This window comes from Musca autumnalis, unplaced genomic scaffold, assembly GCF_047663935.1.
Source record: "Musca autumnalis isolate F117 unplaced genomic scaffold, ASM4766393v1 scaffold_4, whole genome shotgun sequence".
Classification (NCBI taxonomy): domain Eukaryota; kingdom Metazoa; phylum Arthropoda; class Insecta; order Diptera; family Muscidae; genus Musca; species Musca autumnalis.
This window is the reverse complement of record NW_027411977.1, coordinates 227,782,332-227,797,433: the sequence shown is the minus strand read 5'-3', so window position 1 is coordinate 227,797,433 and position 15,102 is coordinate 227,782,332. Positions and strand designations below refer to the sequence as shown.

The 15,102-nt window shown below is 36.3% G+C and overlaps 1 protein-coding gene across 5 annotated transcripts in view; it reads right to left on the bottom strand.

The window, feature by feature from the left end:
• LOC141401152 (uncharacterized) overlaps positions 1-15,102 on the bottom strand; it is a 275,773-nt gene that overhangs the window by 156,288 nt on the left and 104,383 nt on the right. The gene's annotated exons all lie outside the window — the stretch shown is intronic.

The following is a 15,102-nucleotide window of genomic DNA, read 5'->3' as shown; positions in this document are numbered from 1 at the left end:
TGTTTTAACCTTTCACCTTAACTTGGGTGGTGGTGGTGTACCGCTAACGACGTATCATTTTTAGCCACCCTAACGCCACACAGTCCTCAACACGATACAAAAATCTTGACTTGGGTGGTGGATTCAGGTTGGTTTAATCAGATACCTAAATTACAGATTCAATTTCTAAATTTAAATCTTAATTATACGCCATTTAGTGGCTGCGCCCATCTTAAATATTGAGGTTGTATAGTGCACTGTATTCTTCTTGTCAAGCCCTTTTATTTGATACCCATATTGGTGGGATTGATAAAAAATTGTTATCAGCCATTTGGTAGCGGCGGCCATCTTAGATTTCAATTTTGCATAGTAAATTGTATTCTACTTGTTGAGACCTTTCATTTGATACCCATGTTGATGGGATAGATAAAACCTAATGTTTAAGTAAGAATTGATCATATTGTTTTATTTGGCCCTATGAATCGCATAGGCATATTCGTTGAAATCTCCTCATTCCCATTTATTACACCCCTGTAATAGTATGAGAGATTTCAACGAATATTCACTTGACAACCGCCCTCTTGAAGCATCTATGCAGATGTCAACACAAAACACAACACAAATAAATAATAAACAAGAAACGATCGAACATCAGCTTGAATCGCAAGCACATCACCCGCGCTTTTTCGTAAGCATTGTACATATTGTTGTACATTAATTAATAGAAAAGGTAATATTGTTTACCACGAATAAACACCGGCAATTGAGCCAAATCTTTTACTAAACTATCGTGTTTTATTTTCTATTTCGTTTCTTTTTATATTGACGGCCAAACGTACGCACTGGGCGTACTGGCTCCATTGGGGAGTCTTGCTACACTTGTTTCCCCCAAGTCCCTATAGTGCGGACTAAACATTTGGTCGCTTCGGGCCGAATAAACATTTGGTCGCTTCGGGCCGAATAAACATTTGGTCAATTCGAGCCGGATTGGATCATCGGTTTGATTTTGGAAAGCCTAATAAATAATATACAGTCCATTAATCCTGCATTACAAGGTGTGTATAGTGCAAAGTGAGCTTTAAAATAAAAAAATAAAAACAAGTGTTCGTTCGTTTGTTTGTGGCCATCTCGTTTTACAACGTCACAGATTCCCTCTTTTTGTCGGTCGGTCAAAGTCCAAATCGTGGACAGACGTACAGACATACGGGAATAACAAAATCAAAACAAAAATAATAAATATTTTGTTCCAAATATTTCGCTTATCTTTCGTTCTTTTTCTCCTAATTTGTCGTTGTAAATTTCTTTTACTTATTGCTTTGTTGTTGCAGAAAGTGTTAAAATATTCCCCAAATCTACATTGATTTGCATTGATTTCGTTTTCGCTAGCTTTAGCAGTGTTAATATTCAAACATACTTTCATAAATACATCGTTTACATATTTACACTGCACGGCCTATTCGTGGTCCCTTCTGTGTTGATACACACACGCTTATATAGCTACATACTCCAGCATCGTCGCTCTGTCGTACCGCATTTTTGGACATTCCTCTTTCTGTCGTGTCCGTTTTTATTGCACAGTCTCCCGCCGGTGTATTATTACACAGTACTCGGTCAGTAAATTAGTACTGTGACACACTTTATTATATTTTATGGTAAATATAATAAATCAGTGTCAGGGAACATTTTAATAATATTTTTGGACACTTTGGAATTGCGTGCACCCTACATCCGCTCAATTGGACCTTTTTTGTGTAGGGCGTTATTTAAAAGTATTTATTGCGATTGGTATATATTTTGGAATTTCAATATAGTTTGAAATTTTTGTTGAATTTTTGGACACAAATACACTACATTCGGTGGTTATTTGTATAAATTTGATATTGCATGCACCCTACAATTGGACGCTTTCTTGTGTAGGCCATTTTGTCCACTTATTTTTGCGAATTTTACAATTTTTTTGGAATTCTGATATTGTTCGAATTTCCATTTATATTTTTTTGTCACAAATAAACTGTTATTTCGTACTTTTGGGAGATAGTAGATATTTGTTATTGGTTTTTACTGCAAAATTAATTTCTTCTTGCAAATAGTTTTGTAAATTAAATAGTAATTTACATAATTTTGTACTTTAAATAGCGCATTTCAGGAATTTGGAATATTATTTTAAAATTTCTATTGCGATTTGCTTTTGGAATTTGAATATAGTTTCAAATTGTTGGTAAATTAAATGGTAGTTTACATAATTTTGGAATTTAAATATTGACTCAAATTTCTTATTGCAATTTTTTGAGCAAATAGTTGTCAATTGAATTTTTGTTGCTTTCGTTTGCAAAATTTCGTTTATTTTTAAGATTTTGAATATTGTTTCAATTTTGGATTGCGATTTTAAATCAGCACGCTGCAATTGGTAGCTCGATTATTCTTCCTTTTGTGGAAATTAATTTATTGGCATTATTCTTTGTGGCTACAAATTTGTGGTTACCATATTGTTGGTTTGATTTCTCTTTGTTTTTCGTTAACATGGCTTTCACCCCTAAAGAAAAGATCCTCAGAGCTTCCAACTCTATAGTGAGATTCACTGCACATTTCGGTGCTATGAAGGAAGATGAACATGACTTTTATGCTCTCGAAGTTAGGAGTGAGGAAATTGAGAAATTGTGGAAAAACTTTCAGGACACTTTTAGTAAATGCCTCTCTTCTGTAGAAAATCCTGAAAATCTTAATTCCATATATGAGGAGTCGCATAAGAAATATATAAGTTGTTCTTCAATGATAAATAGTTTGTTGTCCAAATTTAGTAGTTCATCTAAAATGTCCCCGAACACATTGGGTAGTTCGGAAGATTTCTTAACAAAACATCCAGGCGATATTTCTTCGGAAAAACAGTCCTGTGACGTAAATGTTAAAAACGTGAGTTTGTCGTCCCATCATTCTCGTGATGTGGGAACACAGGCGTCTAGCTCTTCAATATTGAGTATTGGGAATCCTAGAATAGGCACAAACTTCGTTGATGATCTCCCAGAATTTGATAGCATTCACAATCTTGCGTTACCTCCTTTGGAGATTGAGGTTTTCGATGGAAAAATTCTAAATTGGACCACTTTCAGAGACTTGTTTAGTGCGGTTTACATAAATAACTCCCAGTTGACAGATATTGAACGCTTGTGTCATCTGGTGAGTAAAACTAGTGGTGAGGCTCGAGAAATTGTCTCGAAGTTTCCGTTGACTCATCGGAGTTTCAACCTTGCGTGGAATGAATTGAACTTCACATACGACAATCCACGTTTGCTTGTCCACAGCCAATTGAAATCGTTGTTTTCGCTTCCTGTGTTGGATCAGGAAACTAGTTTGGGACTTAAGTCAATACAACGTGGGATCAATAGTTGCCTTTCGGCAATGGCAATTTATGAAATACCTACGGATAATTGGGATCCGTTCGTGGTTTTCATTTGTTTACAAAAATTGCCTAAGATCACACACACAAATAAATCTCGTCTTTCAACTTGGAAAGAATTAGATGCATTCTTGACAGAGAGAATTCGAACTCTTCTGTGTTTGCATGAGATGAGAAGTGTTGGCACTTGTTATAAATCGACTTGTAAAGTGTCTCCTAAATCTTGTACTTCTTCTCCTCACTCTTCTCCCAGTCCCAAACTCTTTTCGACACCTCTTCGATCGTCGCCCAAGACTTGTTGCGTTCTTTGTACAGACCAACAACACACATTAAATGTTTGCCAGCGGTTCGTAAATTGTACGCCGTTGAAAAGATATAAATTGGTCAAAAGGCATCGTTTGTGTGTGAATTGCCTTCAGAAGGGACACGAGGTCAAAAATTGTAATAGTCGTTCTTGTCGCAAGTGCAATCAGAGGCATAACACTCTATTGCACAGAGATCGCTCTATGGTGAGCAGTCCGAGTCAAATTGTGACTCCCAGAAGTTCGAAGTTGTCAGCTTCAGCTTCCACCTTTCGGCCTAGAACCTTAAATAGTAGCACAAGTTCGTCTACATCTAGCGCTCCGTCGACATCGGTCGATAATTTAGTTCGACAATCCTTCCACGTAACTCAGAAAGGAAAAGTTCTATTGGGAACAGCGCTGGTGAATATCGTTCATCAGGGTGCTTCTTTTCCTGCTAGGGCGTTGATCGACCCCGATTCTGAGTCGTCTCTCGTTTCGGAACGACTTCAGAAGGATCTGGGACTCCAGGTCCAATCCAATAAATCTTCAATATCTGGAGCTAATGATACTGTCACAGCTACATGTCATAAAATTTTTTCGTTGAAACTTCGTAGTCGTGGTGACAGGTCGTCTACTTTTGAGACTTCGGCGTTGGTAATATCGGGAAATCTTCCAACCTTTTCGGTCACTTCGGACCTTAAGTCGGATGTGTCAAATATAGTTTTGGCAGATCCTCAATTCGGCGAATCGCGCCCCGTAGATATTTTGATAGGAGCAGACTTGTACCCGAAAATAATTAAAAATCATTCTCTTCGACTTTCGACTGGTGCGCTGCTCGCTCAAAATACATCGTTTGGGTGGATCATTACTGGCCCTGTCACATAAATTGTCGTTTTCGTAAATGGTACGGAAAATCGTTGTAAAGCGGCCCAACCAAACAAGGCGAACGTTAGCTCACGTTGCACTATCGTTCGCAGGGTCCCAAATGGCCCTTTCGTTAGCCAGGTCTATAGTGATCTGCACAACAGCTGGGTCCCTAATGGCCCAGTCACTTGAATGGTCCCTCATGACCATATTTACCGCGGGGTCCCTAATGGCCCGGGGTCCCTAATGGCCCAATCGTTTAGATTGTAAGCCTATCACATGGTCCCTAATGGCCATATTTACCGCGGGGTCCCTAATGGCCCGGGGTCCCTAATGGCCCGGGGTCCCTCATGGCCCATCGTTTAGCATGTAAGAATGTTTTTGAAAAAATGATATGCTAAAAAAAAGAAAAAAATTGTTTGAAAAAATTTAAAAGGTTATGCTCACGCCTGCACTATACTACAGCTTTATACTTTTGTATACATATATCGTTATAATGGAATCTGTTAAAACATTTGGATGTTTCAAGGGAGGCGGCAAATGTTTAAGTTAGAATTGATTATTACATTTAAATTGGTCCTATGAATTGCATAGACATATTCGTTGAAATCTCCTCATTCCCATTTATTACACCCCTGTAATAGTATGAGAGATTTCAACGAATATTCACTTGACAACCGCCCTCTTGAAGCATCTATGCAGATGTCAACACACAACATAATAAAAATAAAAATAAAAAAAGAAACGATCGAACATCAGCTTGAATCGCAAGCACATCACCCGCGCTTTTTCGTAAGCATTGTACATATTGTTGTACATTAATTAATAGAAAAGGTAATATTGTTTACCACGAATAAACACCGGCAATTGAGCCAAATCTTTTACTAAACTATCGTGTTTTATTTTCTATTTCGTTTCTTTTTATATTGACGGCCAAACGTACGCACTGGGCGTACTGGCTCCATTGGGGAGTCTTGCTACACTTGTTTCCCCCAAGTCCCTATAGTGCGGACTAAACATTTGGTCGCTTCGGGCCGAATAAACACCTAAGTTATTCGCAATTTTGTAATGCCGCCATCTTGGATTTTAATTTTACATAGTACATTGTATTCTACTGGTTGGGCACTTGCATTTGATACCCATATTGATGGGATTGATAAAACCTACGTTATCCGCCATTTTGTAGCGGCCGCCATCTTGGATTTCAATTTTTTATAGTATATTGTATTCTGCTTGTTGAGCCCTTTCATTTGATACCCATATTGATGGGATTGATAAAACCTACGTTATCCGCCATTTTGTAGCGGCGGCCATCTTGAATTTATAATGATAATGAATAAACATAATTGTATTGTCACCAAAGTCCAAAGTGTATACAAAATTTCAGATTAATCGGTTGACAGGAAGAGGGTCAAATTTGAATTACTAAATTTGACCCAAGAATAAATAATAAAACAAACGGGTTGAGCTAAATAAAACCATTTAAAAACTGTTAAACGTTCAAAAAAAAAAAGTCAAAAGACGCCTGGTGACTCTGCGTGTTGCTAGGCGAGAAGGTTTTTATTGACCCTCGTATTGTAGAATGGGAGTGCGTATGAGTGTCGACAGCAATCATACGACAAGATTTTTTTTAGAGTTTTCCAGAATTATTTCATATAGAATGGGACCCGAATGGGACTCTTAAGAGTATTTTCTGAATATTATTTTTCACAAGGATTACTTAAAGGCTCATGGTTTGTTAGAAAGGTTTTTTAAGAAGATGCACCTACCTACAAATGCTGTTCGGTTTGTAAGACATTTTTACAGAGGCTGTTACGAAGTCTCTTAAATTTTTATAAGAATATTTTAGTAGAATATTCTCTAAGGATGGTGGATTGGTAAGATTTTTTCCGAAATACTTCAGCTTACGATGGCTCTTGCAAAAGTTGCTAGTGAATGCTTCCACGAGTTCTCTTCAACTTTAACGAACATTTTCGCAAAGACCGGTACAACAATCATTGGTTTCTAATAATTTATTCTCATAAGCTGCATTTAAAGCTTTAAGGCCCCTGTAGGAAAATACTTTAGCGGATTTTAAGAAATATAAAAAGCCTATTGTGATTTTCTAAGGATTGTTTGGAGTCTTTTACGAAGTCATCTACATTTATTTCGGAAATATATTGAACGTTCGAATCCCAAAGAAGACAAAATCGCTTTTTCGGGATATTCGTTTCCCATATAAAACTTGTCCACATGTGGGTTTTTAAGACATGCCGTTCTGACTAGGAGATAAAAAGTAGGTCCCTTATCATTTGGCTGATATAAATAGCGGAGTGGTCAATAAAATGGAAGAAGTGTCTCTTATTCCTCCAGGGATGTTTATGGGAAAAATGTGTATTTAGAGAGGACTGTTTGTGTGTGATTAATCAATCAGTGGTTCAAAGGTTCGATGATTCCAAAAAATATTATGAAAGAATATTTTTTCTTATTTAGTTTTATGTAATGGTGCATCTAGGCGTATAAGTGTTGACAGCAATTATACGCACAGTTGGACATAATAAATATTTTGAATTCCTACGTTTAACAAAATTCATCAATAGATGTGCACATAACAAGAAATTTACGAATTTTTCTATAGGAAACACTTATGGATGAGGTTCGTTTATCCTACATGACGTTTTAACTTTGGCGTGGCATTTTTGAGTGGAAAATTTCCTAGAAGTGATTCAGCTTGCCCATATATTCTGTACAGTTTTGCAACAATTTCAAGCAAACATCAGAAATTATTGGCATATAAATTTTCATGAAAACATCAACACCTGAAATTTCGTGTTAAAACAGATTTATTTAATTATGTACCCATAAATATGAAGATATAAATGATTCAGAGAAATAACCCAATTCTTTAGTAGCAATTTCCTTTATTGCTTTTTACATTATTTTGTTTTCGTTTTCTTTTGACGGTTTATTTTACGCAGCAGATTTATAAGAGAAATAAAATTTATACATCGTATAATGAACTTTTGTACTGGAAAAATTTTCTCGAATAAAGTTTTCCAAAGGCAAAATCATCTGCGATGAACTTTTCTATGATATCTTCTATAGGAAAAGTCATCTCCGATGAACTTTTCTATAGGAAAAGTCAACTCCGATGAACTTTTCTATAGGAAAGGTCACCTCCGATGAACTTTTCTACAGGAAAAGTCATCTCCGATTAACTTTTCTATAGGAAAAGTCATCTGCGATGAACTTTTCTATACGAAAAGTCATCTGCGATGAACTTTTCTATAGGAAAAGTCATCTGCGATGAACTTTTCTATAGGAAAGGTCACCTCCGATGAACTTTTCTACAGGAAAAGTCATCTCCGATTAACTTTTCTATAGGAAAAGTCATCTGCGATGAACTTTTCTATACGAAAAGTCATCTGCGATGAACTTTTCTATAGGAAAAGTCATCTGCGATGAACTTTTCTATAGGAAAAGTCATCTGCGATGAACTTTTCTATAGGAAAAGTCATCTGCGATGAACTTTTCTATAGGAAAAGTCATCTGCGATGAACTTTTCTATAGGAAAAGTCATCTGCGATGAACTTTTCTATAGGAAAAGTCATCTGCGATGAACTTTTCTATAGGAAAAGTCATCTCCGATGAACTTTACTATAGGAAAAGTTATCTCCGATGAACTTTTCTATAGGAAAAGTTATCTCCGATGAACTTTTCTATAGGAAAAGACATCTTCGATGAACTTTTCTATAGGAAAAGTCATCTCCGATGAACTTTTCTTTAGGAAAAGTCATCTCCGATGAACTTTTCTTTAGGAAAAGTCATCTCCTATGAACTTTCCTATAAGAAAAGTCATCTCCGATGAACTTTTCTATAAGAAAAGTCATCTCCGATGAACTTTTCTATAAGAAAAGTCATCTCCGATGAACTTTTCTATAAGAAAAGTCATCTCCGATGAACTTTTCTATAAGAAAAGTCATCACCGATGAACTTTTCTATAAGAAAAGTCATCTCCGATGAACTTTTCTATAAGAAAAGTCATCTCCGATGAACTTTTCTATAAGAAAAGTCATCTCCGATGAACTTTTCTATAAGAAAAGTCATCTCCGATGAACTTTTCTATAAGAAAAGTCATCTCCGATGAACTTTTATCCGATGAATAAAAAAGTTAAACACAAATTAATTGACCCACATTGTGTTCTCAAGTGCTTTGTATATTACAAATGAAAATCTATCTTCACTTGAAAATGAAATATTTTTGACAGAATTGTGTCAAAAGGCAAACAAAAATTCGCTGTAAAAAAAGAAACCTCTTGAAATTGGCCCGGACAATGCACTTTTGCATTGCATTGTTGAGTGCAAATTACGCCATGCAGTAGTTCAGATTGTCCATTGGTTCTATAAAATTTTGCCACATTTTCAAAGAAGACATCAAAAATTATTGCCAATTGAATTTCCACCGCAAAGAAAAGCAACACTTGAGAAATTCGTGTTAAAAAATATTTATTTAATTGTTTATGGCTAAAAATAAACACATGATTCAGAGAAATGACCCAAATTTATTTTTTCAAGCAATTTCCATAATTTTTTTTGCACATTATTTTTTGTTTTTCGTTTTCCTTTTGTCGATTTATTTTTTACGGCTGATTTATAATTGAAATGGATTAATGTTTTGCTGTTGTGATACAAATGGATATGTGGGTATTTCGAAAAAAAACTAAGAAAACACCTGCACAACACATTAGCTCAATTTAAAATTGACTATAATTTTAAGAATTTTTTTATAAAGTTTTTTGTTGTTGTGGGCACATAAAATATTTCCTATAATTGTTTGAAGATCATAAAAAGTTACCGAAAAATATTTTAAATTTTTTAACAATGTACAGTGTTTTCCTTTATTATTGCCATTTCGCATATGTGAAAATAATGTTTTCCCAACACCGGAATTTTGTCTCATTTTTTATGATAATTTCTTGTGGCATTTTCATAAAAATAATTTTTTTATTGAGCCATAAACGTTATATGAAATGAATGAGAAAAGAAATAAAATCAAAAAAAAATATTTGAATCAAGAAAAAAAAACGTTAAACCATTAAAGATCTAAAAGAGAATTTTGAAAGAAAATGTTCTCAAAGCCCACAGTCATATGTACATATTTTTTCATCATTTATAATTTTGCAATATAAACGGATCTTGGAGATTTTTATTATTTTTTTTTATAAAAATGTATTTTTTCTTTAATCAAAAATCCTTTAAAATGAAATTTATTTTTTTTTTTTTGTAAAATATAACAAATAAAATTTCTCTTAATTCCTCTACTTTAAACAACAAAATTCCAGGTAACTCACACACGACTATATCCAAATAAGTGTATGTATTTATGTATATACCACCAAAAATACACAACAACAACCAAAAAACATACACACAAATAATGCGTTATAATTCCGTCAAGCATTAATGGGTCACAGGCAAATGTTTATTACCATAACAAAATAAACAATCAGCAAAAAAGAGTAGAAAAAAAGTACCGACAGAAAACAAACAGAATCTCAATTTAATAGGCCATGGTCAAAGGTTCAGTCACAAACATGAGAAAAAAACAGCAAAAAACCAACGCATCTGGACAACACACACACACGATAAATGGGCAACGCAAAAACACAAGTAAACACCGGCAACCTGGCAAGGTGTGTGCTAGGTATTACCACACATCATTGGAGAACAACTGACCCACACACAAACTGAGTCTGGTGTCTGACTGTTGGTGGAAACCAAAAAGGAAAAAAAAGTACAGCGAACTTCGAGGATAGTCCAGAGGTGGTGTGTTACAATGATTACTACCATCGGATTAAACTGGGCCATTTACAAACAAATAAATATTGTGGGTAGTGGAAAGTGACTTAAGGAATTACAACAACAAACATTTTAAATGAAGGTCAGCAGAGTAAGGTAATAAATCAAAAAAATATATTTTTTTACAGCAATTCCTTGAAGCTTCGGTATGCGTATGATAAACATTTCAAAGGAATTCAATTTTGCTATAAAAAGTTCGTCAGAGATGACTTTTTCTATAGAAACTTTCATCGAAGATGACTTTTCCTATAGAATCATTCATCGGATAGGACTTTTCCTATAGCAAAGTTCATTGAAGATGGTTTTTCCAAGAGAATAGGTCATCGAAGATGACTTTTCCTACAAAAAATAATCATCGAAGATGACTTTTGCAATAGAGAAAAGTTCATCGGTTATGACTTTTCTTATATAGAAAAATTCATCCAGGATGACTTTTCCTATATAGAAAAGTTCATCGGACGACGACTTTTCCTATATAGAAAAGTTCATCGGCTATGAATTCTCTTATATAGAAAAGTTCATCGGACGATGACTTTTCCTATATAGAAAAGTTCATCAGACGATGACTTTCCCTACCAAAAATAATCTTCGAAGATGACTTTTCCAATATAGAAAAGTTCATCGGCTATGACTTTTCTTATATAGAAAAATTCATCCAGGATGACTTTTCCTATATAGAAAAGCTCATCGGCGATGACTTTTCTTACATAGAAAAGTTCATCGGACGATGACTTTTCTTATATAGAAAAGTTCATCTTATATAGTTCTTTTCTTATATAGAAAAGTTCATCGGCGATGACTTTTCCTATATAGAAAAGTTTATGACTGATCATCGGAAGACTTTTCCTATAGAGACAAATTCATCCGGGATGACTTTTCTCATTGGAAAGTGCACTCACAATAGGACAAATTTTCGGCTTCGAAAATATAATTCATAAAGAGCTCTTTTGTCTATAGAATACATCATGAAGAGGTCTTCTGTCTATAAAATACCTCATCTATAGACGCAATACCTCCTGATGAGGCCTTTTATAGACTAAAGTCCTCCTGTGAGGTCTTTGATAGACAGAAGCCATCTGGGTGAGGTCTTCTATACACAGAAAACCTCTTGGTGAGGTATTCTATAGACATAAGACCTCTTGATGAGGTATTCTATAGACACAAGACTCCCTGATGAGGCCTTCTATAGACTGAAGTCCTCCTTATGAGGTCTTCTATAGACAGAAGACCTCTTGGTGAGGTCTTCTATACACAGAAAACGTCTTGGTGAGGTCTTCCATAGACAGAAGACCTCTTGGTGAGGCGGATGGCTTCTGTCTATCAAAGACCTCATCAGGAGGTATTGTGTTTATAGAAGACCTCATCAAGAGGCCTTCTGTCTATGGAAGACCTCATCAAGAGGCATTCTGTCTATAGAAGACCTCACCTGATGAGGCCCTCTATAGACTGAAGTCCTCCTGATGAGGTTTTCTATAGTCAGAAGACCTCTTGGTGAGGTCTTCAATAGACAAAAGACCTCTTGATGAGGTCTTCTATAGACAGAAGACCTCTTGGTGAGGTCTTCTATAGACAGAAGACCTCTTGGTGAGGTCTTCTATAGACAGAAGTCCTCTTGGTGAGGTCTTCTACAGACAGAAGACCACTTGATGAGGCTTTCTATAGACTGAAGTCCTCCTGATGAGGTTTTCTATAGACAGAAGACCTCTTGGTGGGGTGGATAGCTTCTGTCTATCAAAGACCTCATCAGGAGGTCTTCTGTCTATAGACACCTAACCAAGAGGCCTTCTATCTATATAAGACCCCACCAAGAGGTCTTCTGTCTATAGAAGACCTCATAATTAGGACTTCAGTCTATAGAAGGCCTCATCAGGAGGTATTGTGTCTATAGAAGGCCTGATCAAGTGGTCTTCTGTCTGTAGAAGACCTCATCAAGAGTTCTTTTGTCTATAGAAGACCTCATCAGGCGAACTTCAGTCTATAAAAGGCCACATCAGGAAGTCTTGTGTCTATAGAATACCTCATCAAGAGGTCTTCTGTCTTAAGAAGACCTCACCAAGAGGTCTTCCGTGTCTAGAATATCTCATGAAGATGGCTTCTGTCTATAGAAGACCTCATCAAGAGGTCTTCTGTCTATAGAAGACCTAATCAAGAGGTCTTCTGTCCTTAAAATAACTCATCAATATGTCTTCTTTCTATCAAATACCTCATCAGGAGGACCTCAGTCTCTAGAAGTCCTCACCAAGAGGTCTTCTGTCTATAGCAGACCTCATCAAGAGCTTTTCTGTCTTTAAAATACCACATCAAGAGTTCTTCTCTCTATAGAAGGCCTCATCGAGAAGTCTTCTGCCTATAGAAGACCTCATTAAGAGGTCCTTTAAGAGGTCCCTCTTTAAAAAACCTCATCAAGAGTTATTCTGTCTATAGAAGACCTCATCAAGAGGTCTTCCGTCTATAGGACGCCTTATCAAGAAGTCCTCTGTCCTTAAAATAACTCATCAATATGTCTTCTGTCTATCAAATGCCTTATCAGGAGGAACTCAATAGAAGTCCTCACCAAGAGATCTTCTGTCTATAGCAGACCTCATCAAGTGGTCTTCTGTCTATAGAAGACCTCATCAAGAGGTCTTCTGTCTATAGAAGACCTAATCAAGAGGTCTTCTCTCTATAGGACGCCTTATCAAGAGGTCCTCTGTTCTTAAAATAACTCATCAAGTGGTCTTCTGTCTATCAAAGACCTCATCAGGAGGACCTCAGTCTATAGAAGTCCTCATCAAGAGGTCTTCTGTCTATAGAAGTCCTCATCAAGAGGTCTTCTGTCTATAGAAGACCTCATCAAGTGGTCTTCTGTCTATAGAAGACCTCATCAAGAGGACTTCTGTAGGTAGAATACCTCATCAAGAGGAATTCTGTAGATAGGAGACCTCATCAAGAGGAATTCTGTAGATAGAAGACCTCATCAAGAGGACTTCTGTAGATAGAAGACCTCATAAAGGGGTCTTCTGTCTATAGAAGACCTCATCAAGGGGTCTTCTTTTTATAGAAGACCTCATCTACCTACAGGAGACCTTCTGTCTACAGAAAACCTCATCAAGAGGTCTTCTGTATATAGAAGACCTCATCAAGTGGTCTTCTGTCTATAGAAGACCTCATTAAGAGGTCTTCTGTCTATTGAAGACCTCATAAAGAGGTCTTCTGTCTACAGAAGACCTCATCAAGAGGACTTCTGTAGGTAGAATACCTCATCAAGAGGACTTCTGTAGATAGAAGACCTCATCAAGGGGTCTTCTGTCTATAGAAGACCTAACCAGGGGTCTTCTTTTTAAAGAAGACCTCATCAAGAGGTATTCTGCCTATATGACGCCTTATCAATAGACCCTGTCTCTTTAAAATACCTCATCAATAGTTATTCTGCATATAGAAGACCTCATCATGAGGTCTTCGGTCTATAGAAGACATCCTCAAAGGGTCTTCGTTCTATAGAAGGCCTCATGAAGATTTATTCTGCCTATAGAAGACTTCATCAGGAGGTCTTCGGTCTATAGAAGACATCATCAATAGATTTTTTGTCTTTAAAATATCCGCAAACAATTCTTTTGTCTATAGAAGGTCTGAATTAAAGGTCTTCTCTCTATGGAAGACCTCATCAAGATGTCTTAAGTCTATAAAAGGCATCATCAAGAGGTTTTCTATCTTTAAAATACCTCATGAAGAATTCTTCTGTCTACAGAAGAAGTCATCAAGAGGACTTTTGTCCATGGAAGACCTCATCAAGGGGTCTTCGGTCTGTAGAAGACATCATCAAGAGGGGTTTCTGCCTTTAAAATACCTCATCAAGAGTTCTTCTGTCTATAGAAGACTTCGTGGAGAGGACTTCTGCCTATAGAAGACCTCGCCAAGAGGCCCTCTTGTCTATAGAAGACATTGGGAAGAGGTATTCTGTATATAAAAGACTTCATCAAGAGATATTCTATTCTAGATAGAGATATATATGTCTAAAGAAGACGTCATTAAGTGGTCTTATATTTGTAGAAGACCTCATCAAGTTGTTTTCTGTCTATAAGATATTCAACGAGAAGTTAAATACAGCATCAAGATATCCTCTGTTTGTAGAACACCTCAACAAGAGCCCTTCTGTCAACATGAGGCCCATGCAAGTGGTCTTCTGTCCGTTGACGACCTCATCATAAGGGTCTTCTCCCTACAGAAGATTTCATTGGCAGGTCTTCTGTCTATAGAAAACATCATAAAAATGTATTTGTGTATAGAAGTCCTGAGTTAAATTGTTCTGCTATAGAAGTCCTCATCATTAGGTCTTCTCTCTACAGAAGATATCGTCAAGATGCCTTCTCTCTTTAAAACCCTCATCGTGAGGGCTTTTGTATGAAAAAGACCTTAACCTGATGACTTCAGTCTATAGAAGACCACATTAGCAGGTCTCCTTTACATAGAAGACATCTGCAAGAAGCCTTTTGCTTATAGTATACCTCGTCATGAGGTCTTCTGCCTTCTTATGTCCTCATTAAGATATCTTCCCCCTATAGGAAAACTTACTTCTTGCTATAAAGATCTCATCAAGGAGTCTTTCGTTTGTAGGAGACCTAATCAAAATCTGTCTGTAAGATATCTTATCAAGAGGACCTGTGTTTATTGACCACTTTATTAAGAGGTCTTCGTTTTATTAAATAAGCAACAAAGTCGCCTTATTTTTATAGAAGACCTTCAAAGAGTTTTCTGTCTATACAA